Here is a 21,331-nt window from a genome sequence, read left to right on the forward strand (position 1 = left end):
TCTGGGGATGGGCTCAGCCATCCCCTGCACAAATTTCTCCTATGTAGCAACGGGGATGGTAGCTTTCTTCTGTTTTCTTGAAGAACAAGAGGATGATGGAGCACGTGACAAGAGCACGATCTTTTTCTCTTCCTTTGGCAGTACAGGCACCCAAGGCCAGCCTGCATTCAAGGAACAGCACGAGGATATCCGTGTCGACCGTCAGCAGAGGAAGGAAGCTTCTTTTGGAGGCTGAGGCAATGAAGCAGAGTCCTTAATTGTTCTGTTTGATTTTCAACATGGGTGCGGGGAGGGCCTGGGACATGCAAAATGTGGTCCCGGACAGGGGAGCTGTCTATTACGTGGGAGGCTGAGAGAGCTATCGTGGACACCACTGGACCGGCATCCTGTAAGGATGCTTTCACGTGTTTTCTTGTTTAGAGGCCAACCTCGGCTTTGGGCTGTAAACTGAAGTCTGCCAGGCCGGTGCCAGCTTGGCGGCAGCATCTGCCCACGGCAGCGCCAGCTTGGTGGTGGTGTGTGCCCATGCCTGTGCCAGGTTGCTGGCTGTGTCTGGCTTGTGAGGCTTGGGGTAATTGGCCCCCTGTTCCCCATGGCGTGGGCTCCAGCTGTGGCCCGGGGCAGCACAGGTGGGACCCATGAGGTGAGGATGGGGCTGGGCCCAGGGTTTCAAAAGGGCTGAGGATGGGGCTGGCCCTGCTGTATCGGCCATTATTTTAGTCAGATCCTGCATTCCGCTCGGTTAAAGGCTCACGAGAATTACTTAACATTTGCCTTTGGAAGTCATGCTTCAAAGAATGAATTTGCAACCAAATTTTTTTGACGCTAGTCAATGAACTCCTGTAATACTGCAGCAAAATGACATTTTGAGTGGTTGTTGAATCTCAGAGTGATACCATAGGCATCCCTGTTTGAGCCCTTACCGCAAGCATTGCAATGTTTGTTTCCACCCTGCTCGGTTCTTTTGTAAAGGTGTGTAGCGATGGGAGGTGCGTTATTCCCAAGGTGCTGCGGCACCGATGCTCTGGCTGTTGGCAGCAATGGGCAAAGCGGAAGGCTGTGTGGCTAGGGGAGAATGGCGTGGACATGCTACTGCTCTCTCTGTTGCACCAGCATTTTGACGGCTGGGTTGGGCTGCTAAATCGATGGAACGACTGGAAGAAATTGCAGAAAAGTGAGTACTCTCCTATCTTTATCTTTTCAAGTCGTTGTCTTTCTACAGAGCCCTGTCCATGGCTTAGCTATTTGATTGGCGTGAAACAGACCCAGAATTTTGCTTTAAGTGGTGTTCTGGTTCGCTGAAATTCCCCGTAGGTAGAGAGCAAGAATTACAAACGTTGCTTGGTGGTTGAAGTTCTTGGGGTTTCTGTGAAAGCTAACTTGCCAGAATGTGTAGGAAGCAGCCTGAATTCCAGTAGAGATACTGCATAAAAGGTCCTCTTCTTGACAGGAAAAGAGCTTCACGAAACGTCGGCGCTGTTTGCCGTAGGGCCTCCGACATACTTGTTCAGTCATCGTGGGCTTTGTGCCGTTCCCGCAGGCACGATCTTGAACACATTTTGTACGGCAGCTGGTCTCTTAGCTGACTTTCTATCTCGCGCTTGGTTGCTTGTACCTGCTCAAGGCTTCCTGTAGTGTCAAATGAACCCACAGGAAAATGTCCTCAACTCGTGCTGGTAGGGCAAGCCCGCTGCAGTTGATAACATGGGAAAATAGCACGATGTTTTGAAAAATTTGCTTGCGAGGACAAGGGCTGTCTCCTGGAGGGCAGCTGGGTTCTGTGACTGATTCCACCGGTCCGCTCTGGCACTTGAAGGAGGCAGCCCCTAAGCCAACGCAATCTAAAATGGGGTCCGTTTGGGTTTTTTTAATCATTTCTTAGGGATATGAGGCTTGTGTGGGTGTTTAGCTTGTCCTGTTCTTTCTGTTCCTAATTCTGAACCCACTGACTGGCGTCAAAGAACGGTCGTGTTGTAGTCTGACGGTGTCGTCTCCCAGGAGCTGGTGGAAGGCCAGGGCTTACGTCAAACTGATAAGGAGGATTGAGGCTGGAAAGTGGAACGTCTAAACAAGAATTACTGTCCTTGGGAGAGAAGCACATCCTGAAGAAATAGGTAAGCTAATGGAAATGTTTTGGGAACCGTCCGAAACAACTAGTAGGAGTGTGATAAGAAGCACCCTCCCGCAAACTATCCTCCTTATAATCCTAAAAGGCACAGCCCTCGAGCTGGAGACACCAGCCCAAGCAGAGAGCCCTCGCCTCTGAGCGTGCGCAGCATGTTAAAGTCGCGCTGTAGCTTGAAGCTGAAATAAGAGAAATGTAGACCAATAGAAAACTGCTTTGTGTAATGACTTATGCATATGCATAGCTAGCCTGTATAAATACTGTACCTGTAGGAGCGAACTTTGTGCTAGCTTTGTGGAGCTGCCGCCTAGCACCCATCTCTGCGCAGACGTGACAGAAAAATACCTCTGCCCTGTGTGTATATTGGCGTCCCGCACACGGGGTAAACGACCCTCACGCTTGTGGGATAGCAGTTTTGACACCCCAGGTGGGACCGAGCTGACAGCCTCGCCCGGTTCGTCTTGCCGCATCCGACAGGGAGGAGAGGCCTGAGCGGACTCCAGCACGCACCGACCTGTCGACTGGGGACTCCTTCAGCTCCTCTCCTGCGGTCGGGCGGTAAGTGACAAAACGGTGCAATGTTCCTGAAAAGAGGTGTTTTGTGGGGCTAGGAGAAAAGGGGGTAGGGGCAAGATGTCTCGGGAAGCAGGCGGCCTCTGCTCTGTTCTGGGCTCTGCATAAGACGCACCAGGAAAGACAGGTGGCAGTAGCGTAGTTCTGTTTGTTTCTCCACGCTGTCCTGTTCTGAGTAACGGAGGGAGACGTCCCTCGTTCTGGTTTGCGTAGAAATGCTGGGTTTTTCAGTACCGATATGGGTGCTGCTGCTTCCCAGGAGGCAGCCCTTTGCTCTCCTCTAGGATGCATCCTGAAGCATTGCAATAAACTTGGAGGAGATGCCATGACTGAAAATCAGCTAAAACGATATCGTAATCAACGGTGGCCACAATATCAATGGGAAGATGGTGAAAAATGGCCCGAGAACGGATCCTTGAAATATAACACTATATCGGAATTAATGTTGTGTTGTCGGGGAACTGAAAAATGGGATGAAATGCCTTCTGTGGATACGTTTTTTTCGTTAAGACGCGATTGGGATATTAGGAAGAAAGGTGGTTTAGTGGATTCTAAACATCGGATTGGAATATATGTGTTAAAAGAGAAAAAGGGAAAACCTCGTTGTATTGAATGGGAAAATTCAGAAGAGGATATTCAGCTGTTGGTAGCTCCCCCCAAACAGCCCAAATCTGATAGCTCAAGTGGTAATGGAGTTGTGAGTGCTATCTCTAAAAGAAGAAGGGGAGAGAAACCGATAGTTTGAGCTGCCCTCAGACAGGCTGCAGGGCCTGAAGGAACACCGGTGTCCGTACGCGTACCTTTTACTGCTTGTGATTCATTAAACTGCAAACAGGCAGTCGGATCCTATGGAAACAATCCAGAAGGAATGTATAGTACTGTTAATCACGACTCCTAGTCCTAACTGGGGAGATGTACAGGCTCTCCTAGAATATTTGTTTCCCACTGAGGAGAGGAGAAGAATTTTAGAGAAGGCCAGAAGAGGGACTGATGCAACAAGGCGGGGGGGGGTGGGGGGTGCCTAATACCGATATGTACCTCCCGAAAGAGGATGCGGAGTGGGATCCAAACACAAGTGTGAGGGATTAGAGAGGGTAAAGGAATATCAGAAGTTAATTTTGTATGGGATTCAACACGGAGTGCAAAAGCCCAAGAATTTATCTAAACTATCTGAAGTAAGGCAGGGGCATAAGGAAACCCCGTCAGCCTTCTCTGAGAGATTGTGTGAAGTAGCTCGAAAATGGACAGATCTGGATCCGGAAGATGATAGCAATTCAAAGTTATTTAACAGGCTGTTTATTGGTCAAGCAGCAGCAGATATAAGAAAGAGATGACACAAGGTAGAGGGCGAGGATGGCATGACAATCTCACAGTTCTTCTCAATGGCATGTAAGGTACGTAATAATCGGGAGGAAATAGAAGAGAAGGAGAAGCGGGGGCGAGTAACGCCGCAAGCTTCTTTGTTGGCTGCCTTGAGGGAAGACCAGGAAAAAGGGAGAGAAAATACAGGAGGTGAATTTTGTGGGTGAGGAAGGGGCTGTAGAAATAATAGTAGAAATGGTTATGACATTCCCCTGGGAATGAATCGGCGTGCAAATTGTAAGCAAGAGGAGGGCCGTTGGAAAAAAATTGCCCATGCCGTCTGAGTAATGGGGAAAGAGAGACAGAAGAAGCCGTTGGAGTCATGCCGGAGATTGGGTTGGACTGAAGGGGGCCGGAGGAATCTCTTAAAATTTCCCCAGACGATCCTCTGGTTCCAGTCAAGCTGGGGAATGAAAGAAGAGATTTTTTATTTTTCATTATTGATAGCGGAGCCACACATGCTGCAGTAAGTAGTTGTAGGGGACCCTTAAGTAGAAGTAAAAGAAGCGTTGTTGGTGCAAGAGGGAAAAAGACTTTAAGGCTGTTTTTACAGCCTATGGAATGTTCCATGGGAAACACTAAATTAACTCCTGAATTCCTTTAGATGCCAGAATGCCCCCTACCATTGCTTGGGTGGGATTTACTTGTCAACTGAATGCACGGCTAAGTTCTTCTGAAGACTCTGTTCAGTTGACTCTGTTGAGCCCACAGGGGACCTCTCCTCTTTGTGGCGGATGCCAGCCTGAGCGGGACCTCGCCTGTTTGGGGCACACCGATGGCGGGCGCTGTCGCCAAAAGGCAAAGCAGGGTCATAGCAGAGTTTTCCATTTCTGGGGATGGGCTCAGCCATCCCCTGCACAAATTTCTCCTATGTAGCAACGGGGATGGTAGCTTTCTTCTGTTTTCTTGAAGAACAAGAGGATGATGGAGCACGTGACAAGAGCACGATCTTTTTCTCTTCCTTTGGCAGTACAGGCACCCAAGGCCAGCCTGCATTCAAGGAACAGCACGAGGATATCCGTGTCGACCGTCAGCAGAGGAAGGAAGCTTCTTTTGGAGGCTGAGGCGATGAAGCAGAGTCCTTAATTGTTCTGTTTGATTTTCAACAGGGGTGCGGGGAGGGCCTGGGACATGCAAAATGTGGTCCCGGACAGGGGAGCTGTCTATTACGTGGGAGGCTGAGAGAGCTATCGTGGACACCACTGGACCGGCATCCTGTAAGGATGCTTTCACGTGTTTTCTTGTTTAGAGGCCAACCTCGGCTTTGGGCTGTAAACTGAAGTCTGCCAGGCCGGTGCCAGCTTGGCGGCAGCATCTGCCCGTGGCAGCGCCAGCTTGGTGGTGGTGTGTGCCCATGCCTGTGCCAGGTTGCTGGCTGTGTCTGGCTTGTGAGGCTTGGGGTAATTGGCCCCCTGTTCCCCATGGCGTGGGCTCCAGCTGTGGCCCGGGGCAGCACAGGTGGGACCCATGAGGTGAGGATGGGGCTGGGCCCAGGGTTTCAAAAGGGCTGAGGATGGGGCTGGCCCTGCTGTATCGGCCATTATTTTAGTCAGATCCTGCATTCCGCTCGGTTAAAGGCTCACGAGAATTACTTAACATTTGCCTTTGGAAGTCATGCTTCAAAGAATGAATTTGCAACCAAATTTTTTTGACGCTAGTCAATGAACTCCTGTAATACTGCAGCAAAATGACATTTTGAGTGGTTGTTGAATCTCAGAGTGATACCATAGGCATCCCTGTTTGAGCCCTTACCGCAAGCATTGCAATGTTTGTTTCCACCCTGCTCGGTTCTTTTGTAAAGGTGTGTAGCGATGGGAGGTGCGTTATTCCCAAGGTGCTGCGGCACCGATGCTCTGGCTGTTGGCAGCAATGGGCAAAGCGGAAGGCTGTGTGGCTAGGGGAGAATGGCGTGGACATGCTACTGCTCTCTCTGTTGCACCAGCATTTTGACGGCTGGGTTGGGCTGCTAAATCAATGGAACGACTGGAAGAAATTGCAGAAAAGTGAGTACTCTCCTATCTTTATCTTTTCAAGTCGTTGTCTTTCTACAGAGCCCTGTCCATGGCTTAGCTATTTGATTGGCGTGAAACAGACCCAGAATTTTGCTTTAAGTGGTGTTCTGGTTCGCTGAAATTCCCCGTAGGTAGAGAGCAAGAATTACAAACGTTGCTTGGTGGTTGAAGTTCTTGGGGTTTCTGTGAAAGCTAACTTGCCAGAATGTGTAGGAAGCAGCCTGAATTCCAGTAGAGATACTGCATAAAAGGTCCTCTTCTTGACAGGAAAAGAGCTTCACGAAACGTCGGCGCTGTTTGCCGTAGGGCCTCCGACATACTTGTTCAGTCATCGTGGGCTTTGTGCCGTTCCCGCAGGCACGATCTTGAACACATTTTGTACGGCAGCTGGTCTCTTAGCTGACTTTCTATCTCGCGCTTGGTTGCTTGTACCTGCTCAAGGCTTCCTGTAGTGTCAAATGAACCCACAGGAAAATGTCCTCAACTCGTGCTGGTAGGGCAAGCCCGCTGCAGTTGATAACATGGGAAAATAGCACGATGTTTTGAAAAATTTGCTTGCGAGGACAAGGGCTGTCTCCTGGAGGGCAGCTGGGTTCTGTGACTGATTCCACCGGTCCGCTCTGGCACTTGAAGGAGGCAGCCCCTAAGCCAACGCAATCTAAAATGGGGTCCGTTTGGGTTTTTTTAATCATTTCTTAGGGATATGAGGCTTGTGTGGGTGTTTAGCTTGTCCTGTTCTTTCTGTTCCTAATTCTGAACCCACTGACTGGCGTCAAAGAACGGTCGTGTTGTAGTCTGACGGTGTCGTCTCCCAGGAGCTGGTGGAAGGCCAGGGCTTACGTCAAACTGATAAGGAGGATTGAGGCTGGAAAGTGGAACGTCTAAACAAGAATTACTGTCCTTGGGAGAGAAGCACATCCTGAAGAAATAGGTAAGCTAATGGAAATGTTTTGGGAACCGTCCGAAACAACTAGTAGGAGTGTGATAAGAAGCACCCTCCCGCAAACTATCCTCCTTATAATCCTAAAAGGCACAGCCCTCGAGCTGGAGACACCAGCCCAAGCAGAGAGCCCTCGCCTCTGAGGGTGCGCAGCATGTTAAAGTCGCGCTGTAGCTTGAAGCTGAAATAAGAGAAATGTAGACCAATAGAAAACTGCTTTGTGTAATGACTTATGCATATGCATAGCTAGCCTGTATAAATACTGTACCTGTAGGAGCGAACTTTGTGCTAGCTTTGTGGAGCTGCCGCCTAGCACCCATCTCTGCGCAGACGTGACAGAAAAATACCTCTGCCCTGTGTGTATATTGGCGTCCCGCACACGGGGTAAACGACCCTCACGCTTGTGGGATAGCAGTTTTGACACCCCAGGTGGGACCGAGCTGACAGCCTCGCCCGGCTCGTCTTGCCGCATCCGACAGGGAGGAGAGGCCTGAGCGGACTCCAGCACGCACCGACCTGTCGACTGGGGACTCCTTCAGCTCCTCTCCTGCGGTCGGGCGGTAAGTGACAAAAGGGTGCAATGTTCCTGACAAGAGGTGTTTTGTGGGGCTAGGAGAAAAGGGGGTAGGGGCAAGATGTCTCGGGAAGCAGGCGGCCTCTGTTCTGTTCTGGGCTCTGCATAAGACGCACCAGGAAAGACAGGTGGCAGTAGCGTAGTTCTGTTTGTTTCTCCACGCTGTCCCGTTCTGAGTAACGGAGGGAGACGTCCCTCGTTCTGGTTTGCGTAGAAATGCTGGGTTTTTCAGTACCGATATGGGTGCTGCTGCTTCCCAGGAGGCAGCCCTTTGCTCTCCTCTAGGATGCATCCTGAAGCATTGCAATAAACTTGGAGGAGATGCCATGACTGAAAATCAGCTAAAACGATATCGTAATCAACGGTGGCCACAATATCAATGGGAAGATGGTGAAAAATGGCCCGAGAATGGATCCTTGAAATATAACACTATATCGGAATTAATGTTGTGTTGTCGGGGAACTGAAAAATGGGATGAAATGCCTTCTGTGGATATGCTTTTTTCGTTAAGGCGCGATTGGGATATTAGGAAGAAAGGTGGTTTAGTGGATTCTAAACATCGGATTGGAATATATGTGTTAAAAGAGAAAAAGGGAAAACCTCGTTGTATTGAATGGGAAAATTCAGAAGAGGATATTCAGCTGTTGGTAGCTCCCCCCAAACAGCCCAAATCTGATAGCTCAAGTGGTAATGGAGTTGTGAGTGCTATCTCTAAAAGAAGAAGGGGAGAGAAACCGATAGTTTGAGCTGCCCTCAGACAGGCTGCAGGGCCTGAAGGAACACCGGTGTCCGTACGCGTACCTTTTACTGCTTGTGATTCATTAAACTGCAAACAGGCAGTCGGATCCTATGGAAACAATCCAGAAGGAATGTATAGTACTGTTAATCACGACTCCTAGTCCTAACTGGGGAGATGTACAGGCTCTCCTAGAATATTTGTTTCCCACTGAGGAGAGGAGAAGAATTTTAGAGAAGGCCAGAAGAGGGACTGATGCAACAAGGCGGGGGGGGGTGGGGGGTGCCTAATACCGATATGTACCTCCCGAAAGAGGATGCGGAGTGGGATCCAAACACAAGTGTGAGGGATTAGAGAGGGTAAAGGAATATCAGAAGTTAATTTTGTATGGGATTCAACATGGAGTGCAAAAGCCCAAGAATTTATCTAAACTATCTGAAGTAAGGCAGGGGCATAAGGAAACCCCGTCAGCCTTCTCTGAGAGATTGTGTGAAGTAGCTCGAAAATGGACAGATGTGGATCCGGAAGATGATAGCAATTCAAAGTTATTTAACAGGCTGTTTATTGGTCAAGCAGCAGCAGATATAAGAAAGAGATGACACAAGGTAGAGGGCGAGGATGGCATGACAATCTCACAGTTCTTCTCAATGGCATGTAAGGTACGTAATAATCGGGAGGAAATAGAAGAGAAGGAGAAGCGGGGGCGAGTAACGCCGCAAGCTTCTTTGTTGGCTGCCTTGAGGGAAGACCAGGAAAAAGGGAGAGAAAATACAGGAGGTGAATTTTGTGGGTGAGGAAGGGGCTGTAGAAATAATAGTAGAAATGGTTATGACATTCCCCTGGGAATGAATCGGCGTGCAAATTGTAAGCAAGAGGAGGGCCGTTGGAAAAAAATTGCCCATGCCGTCTGAGTAATGGGGAAAGAGAGACAGAAGAAGCCGTTGGAGTCATGCCGGAGATTGGGTTGGACTGAAGGGGGCCAGAGGAATCTCTTAAAATTTCCCCAGACGATCCTCTGGTTCCAGTCAAGCTGGGGAATGAAAGAAGAGATTTTTTATTTTTCATTATTGATAGCGGAGCCACACATGCTGCAGTAAGTAGTTGTAGGGGACCCTTAAGTAGAAGTAAAAGAAGCGTTGTTGGTGCAAGAGGGAAAAAGACTTTAAGGCTGTTTTTACAGCCTATGGAATGTTCCATGGGAAACACTAAATTAACTCCTGAATTCCTTTAGATGCCAGAATGCCCCCTACCATTGCTTGGGTGGGATTTACTTGTCAACTGAATGCACGGCTAAGTTCTTCTGAAGACTCTGTTCAGTTGACTCTGTTGAGCCCACAGGGGACCTCTCCTCTTTGTGGCGGATGCCAGCCTGAGCGGGACCTCGCCTGTTTGGGGCACACCGATGGCGGGCGCTGTCGCCAAAAGGCAAAGCAGGGTCATAGCAGAGTTTTCCATTTCTGGGGATGGGCTCAGCCATCCCCTGCACAAATTTCTCCTATGTAGCAACGGGGATGGTAGCTTTCTTCTGTTTTCTTGAAGAACAAGAGGATGATGGAGCACGTGACAAGAGCACGATCTTTTTCTCTTCCTTTGGCAGTACAGGCACCCAAGGCCAGCCTGCATTCAAGGAACAGCACGAGGATATCCGTGTCGACCGTCAGCAGAGGAAGGAAGCTTCTTTTGGAGGCTGAGGCGATGAAGCAGAGTCCTTAATTGTTCTGTTTGATTTTCAACAGGGGTGCGGGGAGGGCCTGGGACATGCAAAATGTGGTCCCGGACAGGGGAGCTGTCTATTACGTGGGAGGCTGAGAGAGCTATCGTGGACACCACTGGACCGGCATCCTGTAAGGATGCTTTCACGTGTTTTCTTGTTTAGAGGCCAACCTCGGCTTTGGGCTGTAAACTGAAGTCTGCCAGGCCGGTGCCAGCTTGGCGGCAGCATCTGCCCGTGGCAGCGCCAGCTTGGTGGTGGTGTGTGCCCATGCCTGTGCCAGGTTGCTGGCTGTGTCTGGCTTGTGAGGCTTGGGGTAATTGGCCCCCTGTTCCCCATGGCGTGGGCTCCAGCTGTGGCCCGGGGCAGCACAGGTGGGACCCATGAGGTGAGGATGGGGCTGGGCCCAGGGTTTCAAAAGGGCTGAGGATGGGGCTGGCCCTGCTGTATCGGCCATTATTTTAGTCAGATCCTGCATTCCGCTCGGTTAAAGGCTCACGAGAATTACTTAACATTTGCCTTTGGAAGTCATGCTTCAAAGAATGAATTTGCAACCAAATTTTTTTGACGCTAGTCAATGAACTCCTGTAATACTGCAGCAAAATGACATTTTGAGTGGTTGTTGAATCTCAGAGTGATACCATAGGCATCCCTGTTTGAGCCCTTACCGCAAGCATTGCAATGTTTGTTTCCACCCTGCTCGGTTCTTTTGTAAAGGTGTGTAGCGATGGGAGGTGCGTTATTCCCAAGGTGCTGCGGCACCGATGCTCTGGCTGTTGGCAGCAATGGGCAAAGCGGAAGGCTGTGTGGCTAGGGGAGAATGGCGTGGACATGCTACTGCTCTCTCTGTTGCACCAGCATTTTGACGGCTGGGTTGGGCTGCTAAATCAATGGAACGACTGGAAGAAATTGCAGAAAAGTGAGTACTCTCCTATCTTTATCTTTTCAAGTCGTTGTCTTTCTACAGAGCCCTGTCCATGGCTTAGCTATTTGATTGGCGTGAAACAGACCCAGAATTTTGCTTTAAGTGGTGTTCTGGTTCGCTGAAATTCCCCGTAGGTAGAGAGCAAGAATTACAAACGTTGCTTGGTGGTTGAAGTTCTTGGGGTTTCTGTGAAAGCTAACTTGCCAGAATGTGTAGGAAGCAGCCTGAATTCCAGTAGAGATACTGCATAAAAGGTCCTCTTCTTGACAGGAAAAGAGCTTCACGAAACGTCGGCGCTGTTTGCCGTAGGGCCTCCGACATACTTGTTCAGTCATCGTGGGCTTTGTGCCGTTCCCGCAGGCACGATCTTGAACACATTTTGTACGGCAGCTGGTCTCTTAGCTGACTTTCTATCTCGCGCTTGGTTGCTTGTACCTGCTCAAGGCTTCCTGTAGTGTCAAATGAACCCACAGGAAAATGTCCTCAACTCGTGCTGGTAGGGCAAGCCCGCTGCAGTTGATAACATGGGAAAATAGCACGATGTTTTGAAAAATTTGCTTGCGAGGACAAGGGCTGTCTCCTGGAGGGCAGCTGGGTTCTGTGACTGATTCCACCGGTCCGCTCTGGCACTTGAAGGAGGCAGCCCCTAAGCCAACGCAATCTAAAATGGGGTCCGTTTGGGTTTTTTTAATCATTTCTTAGGGATATGAGGCTTGTGTGGGTGTTTAGCTTGTCCTGTTCTTTCTGTTCCTAATTCTGAACCCACTGACTGGCGTCAAAGAACGGTCGTGTTGTAGTCTGACGGTGTCGTCTCCCAGGAGCTGGTGGAAGGCCAGGGCTTACGTCAAACTGATAAGGAGGATTGAGGCTGGAAAGTGGAACGTCTAAACAAGAATTACTGTCCTTGGGAGAGAAGCACATCCTGAAGAAATAGGTAAGCTAATGGAAATGTTTTGGGAACCGTCCGAAACAACTAGTAGGAGTGTGATAAGAAGCACCCTCCCGCAAACTATCCTCCTTATAATCCTAAAAGGCACAGCCCTCGAGCTGGAGACACCAGCCCAAGCAGAGAGCCCTCGCCTCTGAGGGTGCGCAGCATGTTAAAGTCGCGCTGTAGCTTGAAGCTGAAATAAGAGAAATGTAGACCAATAGAAAACTGCTTTGTGTAATGACTTATGCATATGCATAGCTAGCCTGTATAAATACTGTACCTGTAGGAGCGAACTTTGTGCTAGCTTTGTGGAGCTGCCGCCTAGCACCCATCTCTGCGCAGACGTGACAGAAAAATACCTCTGCCCTGTGTGTATATTGGCGTCCCGCACACGGGGTAAACGACCCTCACGCTTGTGGGATAGCAGTTTTGACACCCCAGGTGGGACCGAGCTGACAGCCTCGCCCGGCTCGTCTTGCCGCATCCGACAGGGAGGAGAGGCCTGAGCGGACTCCAGCACGCACCGACCTGTCGACTGGGGACTCCTTCAGCTCCTCTCCTGCGGTCGGGCGGTAAGTGACAAAAGGGTGCAATGTTCCTGACAAGAGGTGTTTTGTGGGGCTAGGAGAAAAGGGGGTAGGGGCAAGATGTCTCGGGAAGCAGGCGGCCTCTGTTCTGTTCTGGGCTCTGCATAAGACGCACCAGGAAAGACAGGTGGCAGTAGCGTAGTTCTGTTTGTTTCTCCACGCTGTCCCGTTCTGAGTAACGGAGGGAGACGTCCCTCGTTCTGGTTTGCGTAGAAATGCTGGGTTTTTCAGTACCGATATGGGTGCTGCTGCTTCCCAGGAGGCAGCCCTTTGCTCTCCTCTAGGATGCATCCTGAAGCATTGCAATAAACTTGGAGGAGATGCCATGACTGAAAATCAGCTAAAACGATATCGTAATCAACGGTGGCCACAATATCAATGGGAAGATGGTGAAAAATGGCCCGAGAATGGATCCTTGAAATATAACACTATATCGGAATTAATGTTGTGTTGTCGGGGAACTGAAAAATGGGATGAAATGCCTTCTGTGGATATGCTTTTTTCGTTAAGGCGCGATTGGGATATTAGGAAGAAAGGTGGTTTAGTGGATTCTAAACATCGGATTGGAATATATGTGTTAAAAGAGAAAAAGGGAAAACCTCGTTGTATTGAATGGGAAAATTCAGAAGAGGATATTCAGCTGTTGGTAGCTCCCCCCAAACAGCCCAAATCTGATAGCTCAAGTGGTAATGGAGTTGTGAGTGCTATCTCTAAAAGAAGAAGGGGAGAGAAACCGATAGTTTGAGCTGCCCTCAGACAGGCTGCAGGGCCTGAAGGAACACCGGTGTCCGTACGCGTACCTTTTACTGCTTGTGATTCATTAAACTGCAAACAGGCAGTCGGATCCTATGGAAACAATCCAGAAGGAATGTATAGTACTGTTAATCACGACTCCTAGTCCTAACTGGGGAGATGTACAGGCTCTCCTAGAATATTTGTTTCCCACTGAGGAGAGGAGAAGAATTTTAGAGAAGGCCAGAAGAGGGACTGATGCAACAAGGCGGGGGGGGGTGGGGGGTGCCTAATACCGATATGTACCTCCCGAAAGAGGATGCGGAGTGGGATCCAAACACAAGTGTGAGGGATTAGAGAGGGTAAAGGAATATCAGAAGTTAATTTTGTATGGGATTCAACATGGAGTGCAAAAGCCCAAGAATTTATCTAAACTATCTGAAGTAAGGCAGGGGCATAAGGAAACCCCGTCAGCCTTCTCTGAGAGATTGTGTGAAGTAGCTCGAAAATGGACAGATGTGGATCCGGAAGATGATAGCAATTCAAAGTTATTTAACAGGCTGTTTATTGGTCAAGCAGCAGCAGATATAAGAAAGAGATGACACAAGGTAGAGGGCGAGGATGGCATGACAATCTCACAGTTCTTCTCAATGGCATGTAAGGTACGTAATAATCGGGAGGAAATAGAAGAGAAGGAGAAGCGGGGGCGAGTAACGCCGCAAGCTTCTTTGTTGGCTGCCTTGAGGGAAGACCAGGAAAAAGGGAGAGAAAATACAGGAGGTGAATTTTGTGGGTGAGGAAGGGGCTGTAGAAATAATAGTAGAAATGGTTATGACATTCCCCTGGGAATGAATCGGCGTGCAAATTGTAAGCAAGAGGAGGGCCGTTGGAAAAAAATTGCCCATGCCGTCTGAGTAATGGGGAAAGAGAGACAGAAGAAGCCGTTGGAGTCATGCCGGAGATTGGGTTGGACTGAAGGGGGCCAGAGGAATCTCTTAAAATTTCCCCAGACGATCCTCTGGTTCCAGTCAAGCTGGGGAATGAAAGAAGAGATTTTTTATTTTTCATTATTGATAGCGGAGCCACACATGCTGCAGTAAGTAGTTGTAGGGGACCCTTAAGTAGAAGTAAAAGAAGCGTTGTTGGTGCAAGAGGGAAAAAGACTTTAAGGCTGTTTTTACAGCCTATGGAATGTTCCATGGGAAACACTAAATTAACTCCTGAATTCCTTTAGATGCCAGAATGCCCCCTACCATTGCTTGGGTGGGATTTACTTGTCAACTGAATGCACGGCTAAGTTCTTCTGAAGACTCTGTTCAGTTGACTCTGTTGAGCCCACAGGGGACCTCTCCTCTTTGTGGCGGATGCCAGCCTGAGCGGGACCTCGCCTGTTTGGGGCACACCGATGGCGGGCGCTGTCGCCAAAAGGCAAAGCAGGGTCATAGCAGAGTTTTCCATTTCTGGGGATGGGCTCAGCCATCCCCTGCACAAATTTCTCCTATGTAGCAACGGGGATGGTAGCTTTCTTCTGTTTTCTTGAAGAACAAGAGGATGATGGAGCACGTTACAAGAGCACGATCTTTTTCTCTTCCTTTGGCAGTACAGGCACCCAAGGCCAGCCTGCATTCAAGGAACAGCACGAGGATATCCGTGTCGACCGTCAGCAGAGGAAGGAAGCTTCTTTTGGAGGCTGAGGCGATGAAGCAGAGTCCTTAATTGTTCTGTTTGATTTTCAACAGGGGTGCGGGGAGGGCCTGGGACATGCAAAATGTGGTCCCGGACAGGGGAGCTGTCTATTACGTGGGAGGCTGAGAGAGCTATCGTGGACACCACTGGACCGGCATCCTGTAAGGATGCTTTCACGTGTTTTCTTGTTTAGAGGCCAACCTCGGCTTTGGGCTGTAAACTGAAGTCTGCCAGGCCGGTGCCAGCTTGGCGGCAGCATCTGCCCATGGCAGCGCCAGCTTGGTGGTGGTGTGTGCCCATGCCTGTGCCAGGTTGCTGGCTGTGTCTGGCTTGTGAGGCTTGGGGTAATTGGCCCCCTGTTCCCCATGGCGTGGGCTCCAGCTGTGGCCCGGGGCAGCACAGGTGGGACCCATGAGGTGAGGATGGGGCTGGGCCCAGGGTTTCAAAAGGGCTGAGGATGGGGCTGGCCCTGCTGTATCGGCCATTATTTTAGTCAGATCCTGCATTCCGCTCGGTTAAAGGCTCACGAGAATTACTTAACATTTGCCTTTGGAAGTCATGCTTCAAAGAATGAATTTGCAACCAAATTTTTTTGACGCTAGTCAATGAACTCCTGTAATACTGCAGCAAAATGACATTTTGAGTGGTTGTTGAATCTCAGAGTGATACCATAGACATCCCTGTTTGAGCCCTTACCGCAAGCATTGCAATGTTTGTTTCCACCCTGCTCGGTTCTTTTGTAAAGGTGTGTAGCGATGGGAGGTGCGTTATTGCCAAGGTGCTGCGGCACCGATGCTCTGGCTGTTGGCAGCAATGGGCAAAGCGGAAGGCTGTGTGGCTAGGGGAGAATGGCGTGGACATGCTACTGCTCTCTCTGTTGCACCAGAATTTTGACGGCTGGGTTGGGCTGCTAAATCAATGGAACGACTGGAAGAAATTGCAGAAAAGTGAGTACTCTCCTATCTTTATCTTTTCAAGTCGTTGTCTTTCTACAGAGCCCTGTCCATGGCTTAGCTATTTGATTGGCGTGAAACAGACCCAGAATTTTGCTTTAAGTGGTGTTCTGGTTCGCTGAAATTCCCCGTGGGTAGAGAGCAAGAATTACAAACGTTGCTTGGTGGTTGAAGTTCTTGGGGTTTCTGTGAAAGCTAACTTGCCAGAATGTGTAGGAAGCAGCCTGAATTCCAGTAGAGATACTGCATAAAAGGTCCTCTTCTTGACAGGAAAAGAGCTTCACGAAACGTCGGCGCTGTTTGCCGTAGGGCCTCCGACATACTTGTTCAGTCATCGTGGGCTTTGTGCCGTTCCCGCAGGCACGATCTTGAACACATTTTGTACGGCAGCTGGTCTCTTAGCTGACTTTCTATCTCGCGCTTGGTTGCTTGTACCTGCTCAAGGCTTCCTGTAGTGTCAAATGAACCCACAGGAAAATGTCCTCAACTCGTGCTGGTAGGGCAAGCCCGCTGCAGTTGATAACATGGGAAAATAGCACGATGTTTTGAAAAATTTGCTTGCGAGGACAAGGGCTGTCTCCTGGAGGGCAGCTGGGTTCTGTGACTGATTCCACCGGTCCGCTCTGGCACTTGAAGGAGGCAGCCCCTAAGCCAACGCAATCTAAAATGGGGTCCGTTTGGGTTTTTTTAATCATTTCTTAGGGATATGAGGCTTGTGTGGGTGTTTAGCTTGTCCTGTTCTTTCTGTTCCTAATTCTGAACCCACTGACTGGCGTCAAAGAACGGTCGTGTTGTAGTCTGACGGTGTCGTCTCCCAGGAGCTGGTGGAAGGCCAGGGCTTACGTCAAACTGATAAGGAGGATTGAGGCTGGAAAGTGGAACGTCTAAACAAGAATTACTGTCCTTGGGAGAGAAGCACATCCTGAAGAAATAGGTAAGCTAATGGAAATGTTTTGGGAACCGTCCGAAACAACTAGTAGGAGTGTGATAAGAAGCACCCTCCCGCAAACTATCCTCCTTATAATCCTAAAAGGCACAGCCCTCGAGCTGGAGACACCAGCCCAAGCAGAGAGCCCTCGCCTCTGAGCGTGCGCAGCATGTTAAAGTCGCGCTGTAGCTTGAAGCTGAAATAAGAGAAATGTAGACCAATAGAAAACTGCTTTGTGTAATGACTTATGCATATGCATAGCTAGCCTGTATAAATACTGTACCTGTAGGAGCGAACTTTGTGCTAGCTTTGTGGAGCTGCCGCCTAGCACCCATCTCTGCGCAGACGTGACAGAAAAATACCTCTGCCCTGTGTGTATATTGGCGTCCCGCACACGGGGTAAACGACCCTCACGCTTGTGGGATAGCAGTTTTGACACCCCAGGTGGGACCGAGCTGACAGCCTCGCCCGGTTCGTCTTGCCGCATCCGACAGGGAGGAGAGGCCTGAGCGGACTCCAGCACGCACCGACCTGTCGACTGGGGACTCCTTCAGCTCCTCTCCTGCGGTCGGGCGGTAAGTGACAAAACGGTGCAATGTTCCTGAAAAGAGGTGTTTTGTGGGGCTAGGAGAAAAGGGGGTAGGGGCAAGATGTCTCGGGAAGCAGGCGGCCTCTGCTCTGTTCTGGGCTCTGCATAAGACGCACCAGGAAAGACAGGTGGCAGTAGCGTAGTTCTGTTTGTTTCTCCACGCTGTCCTGTTCTGAGTAACGGAGGGAGACGTCCCTCGTTCTGGTTTGCGTAGAAATGCTGGGTTTTTCAGTACCGATATGGGTGCTGCTGCTTCCCAGGAGGCAGCCCTTTGCTCTCCTCTAGGATGCATCCTGAAGCATTGCAATAAACTTGGAGGAGATGCCATGACTGAAAATCAGCTAAAACGATATCGTAATCAACGGTGGCCACAATATCAATGGGAAGATGGTGAAAAATGGCCCGAGAACGGATCCTTGAAATATAACACTATATCGGAATTAATGTTGTGTTGTCGGGGAACTGAAAAATGGGATGAAATGCCTTCTGTGGATACGTTTTTTTCGTTAAGACGCGATTGGGATATTAGGAAGAAAGGTGGTTTAGTGGATTCTAAACATCGGATTGGAATATATGTGTTAAAAGAGAAAAAGGGAAAACCTCGTTGTATTGAATGGGAAAATTCAGAAGAGGATATTCAGCTGTTGGTAGCTCCCCCCAAACAGCCCAAATCTGATAGCTCAAGTGGTAATGGAGTTGTGAGTGCTATCTCTAAAAGAAGAAGGGGAGAGAAACCGATAGTTTGAGCTGCCCTCAGACAGGCTGCAGGGCCTGAAGGAACACCGGTGTCCGTACGCGTACCTTTTACTGCTTGTGATTCATTAAACTGCAAACAGGCAGTCGGATCCTATGGAAACAATCCAGAAGGAATGTATAGTACTGTTAATCACGACTCCTAGTCCTAACTGGGGAGATGTACAGGCTCTCCTAGAATATTTGTTTCCCACTGAGGAGAGGAAAAGAATTTTAGAGAAGGCCAGAAGAGGGACTGATGCAACAAGGCGGGGGGGGTGGGGGGTGCTAGATACCGATACGTACCTCCCGAAAGAGGATGCGGAGTGGGATCCAAACACAAGTGTGAGGGATTAGAGAGGGTAAAGGAATATCAGAAGTTAATTTTGTATGGGATTCAACACGGAGTGCAAAAGCCCAAGAATTTATCTAAACTATCTGAAGTAAGGCAGGGGCATAAGGAAACCCCGTCAGCCTTCTCTGAGAGATTGTGTGAAGTAGCTCGAAAATGGACAGATCTGGATCCGGAAGATGATAGCAATTCAAAGTTATTTAACAGGCTGTTTATTGGTCAAGCAGCAGCAGATATAAGAAAGAGATGACACAAGGTAGAGGGCGAGGATGGCATGACAATCTCACAGTTCTTCTCAATGGCATGTAAGGTACGTAATAATCGGGAGGAAATAGAAGAGAAGGAGAAGCGGGGGCGAGTAACGCCGCAAGCTTCTTTGTTGGCTGCCTTGAGGGAAGACCAGGAAAAAGGGAGAGAAAATACAGGAGGTGAATTTTGTGGGTGAGGAAGGGGATGTAGAAATAATAGTAGAAATGGTTATGACATTCCCCTGGGAATGAATCGGCGTGCAAATTGTAAGCAAGAGGAGGGCCGTTGGAAAAAAATTGCCCATGCCGTCTGAGTAATGGGGAAAGAGAGACAGAAGAAGCCGTTGGAGTCATGCCGGAGATTGGGTTGGACTGAAGGGGGCCGGAGGAATCTCTTAAAATTTCCCCAGACGATCCTCTGGTTCCAGTCAAGCTGGGGAATGAAAGAAGAGATTTTTTATTTTTCATTATTGATAGCGGAGCCACACATGCTGCAGTAAGTAGTTGTAGGGGACCCTTAAGTAGAAGTAAAAGAAGTGTTGTTGGTGCAAGAGGGAAAAAGACTTTAAGGCTGTTTTTACAGCCTATGGAATGTTCCATGGGAAACACTAAATTAACTCCTGAATTCCTTTAGATGCCAGAATGCCCCCTACCATTGCTTGGGTGGGATTTACTTGTCAACTGAATGCACGGCTAAGTTCTTCTGAAGACTCTGTTCAGTTGACTCTGTTGAGCCCACAGGGGACCTCTCCTCTTTGTGGCGGATGCCAGCCTGAGCGGGACCTCGCCTGTTTGGGGCACACCGATGGCGGGCGCTGTCGCCAAAAGGCAAAGCAGGGTCATAGCAGAGTTTTCCATTTCTGGGGATGGGCTCAGCCATCCCCTGCACAAATTTCTCCTATGTAGCAACGGGGATGGTAGCTTTCTTCTGTTTTCTTGAAGAACAAGAGGATGATGGAGCACGTTACAAGAGCACGATCTTTTTCTCTTCCTTTGGCAGTACAGGCACCCAAGGCCAGCCTGCATTCAAGGAACAGCACGAGGATATCCGTGTCGAGCGTTAGCAGAGGAAGGAAGCTTCTTTTGGAGGCTGAGGCGATGAAGCAGAGTCCTTAATTGTTCTGTTTGATTTTCAACATGGGTGCGGGGAGGGCCTGGGACATGCAAAACGTGGTCCCGGACAGGGGAGCTGTCTATTAGTTGTCTATGAGCGCTATCATGGACACCACTGGACCGGCATCCTGTAAGGATGCTTTCACGTGTTTTCTTGTTTAGAGGCCAACCTCGGCTTTGGGCTGTAAACTAAAGTCTGCCAGGCCGGTGCCAGCTTGGCGGCAGCATCTGCCCGTGGCAGCGCCAGCTTGGTGGTGGTGTGTGCCCATGCCTGTGCCAGGTTGCTGGCTGTGTCTGGCTTGTGAGGCTTGGGGTAATTGGCCCCCTGTTCCCCATGGCGTGGGCTCCAGCTGTGGCCCGGGGCAGCACAGGTGGGACCCATGAGGTGAGGATGGGGCTGGGCCCAGGGTTTCCAAAGGGCTGAGGATGGGGCTGGCCCTGCTGTATCGGCCATTATTTTAGTCAGATCCTGCATTCCGCTCGGTTAAAGGCTCACGAGAATTACTTAACATTTGCCTTTGGAAGTCATGCTTCAAAGAATGAATTTGCAACCAAATTTTTTTGACGCTAGTCAATGAACTCCTGTAATACTGCAGCAAAATGACATTTTGAGTGGTTGTTGAATCTCAGAGTGATACCATAGGCATCCCTGTTTGAGCCCTTACCGCAAGCATTGCAATGTTTGTTTCCACCCTGCTCGGTTCTTTTGTAAAGGTGTGTAGCGATGGGAGGTGCGTTATTCCCAAGGTGCTGCGGCGCCGATGCTCTGGCTGTTGGCAGCAATGGGCAAAGCGGAAGGCTGTGTGGCTAGGGGAGAATGGCGTGGACGTGCTACTGCTCTCTCTGTTGCACCAGAATTTTGACGGCTGGGTTGGGCTGCTAAATCGATGGAACGACTGGAAGAAATTGCAGAAAAGTGAGTACTCTCCTATCTTCATCTTTTCAAGTCGTTGTCTTTCTACAGACCCCTGTCCATGGCTTAGCTATTTGATTGGCGTGAAACAGACCCAGAATTTTGCTTTAAGTGGTGTTCTGGTTCGCTGAAATTCCCCGTGGGTAGAGAGCAAGAATTACAAACGTTGCTTGGTGGTTGAAGTTCTTGGGGTTTCTGTGAAAGCTAACTTGCCAGAATGTGTAGGAAGCAGCCTGAATTCCAGTAGAGATACTGCATAAAAGGTCCTCTTCTTGACAGGAAAAGAGCTTCACGAAACGTCGGCGCTGTTTGCCGTAGGGCCTCCGACATACTTGTTCAGTCATCGTGGGCTTTGTGCCGTTCCCGCAGGCACGATCTTGAACACATTTTGTACGGCAGCTGGTCTCTTAGCTGACTTTCTATCTCGCGCTTGGTTGCTTGTACCTGCTCAAGGCTTCCTGTAGTGTCAAATGAACCCACAGGAAAATGTCCTCAACTCGTGCTGGTAGGGCAAGCCCGCTGCAGTTGATAAAATCGGAAAATAGCACGATGTTTTGAAAAATTTGCCTTGCGAGGACAAGGGCTGTCTCCTGGAGGGCAGCTGGGTTC

Source organism: Mycteria americana, chromosome 4 (genome assembly GCF_035582795.1).
Source record: "Mycteria americana isolate JAX WOST 10 ecotype Jacksonville Zoo and Gardens chromosome 4, USCA_MyAme_1.0, whole genome shotgun sequence".
NCBI lineage: Eukaryota > Metazoa > Chordata > Aves > Ciconiiformes > Ciconiidae > Mycteria > Mycteria americana.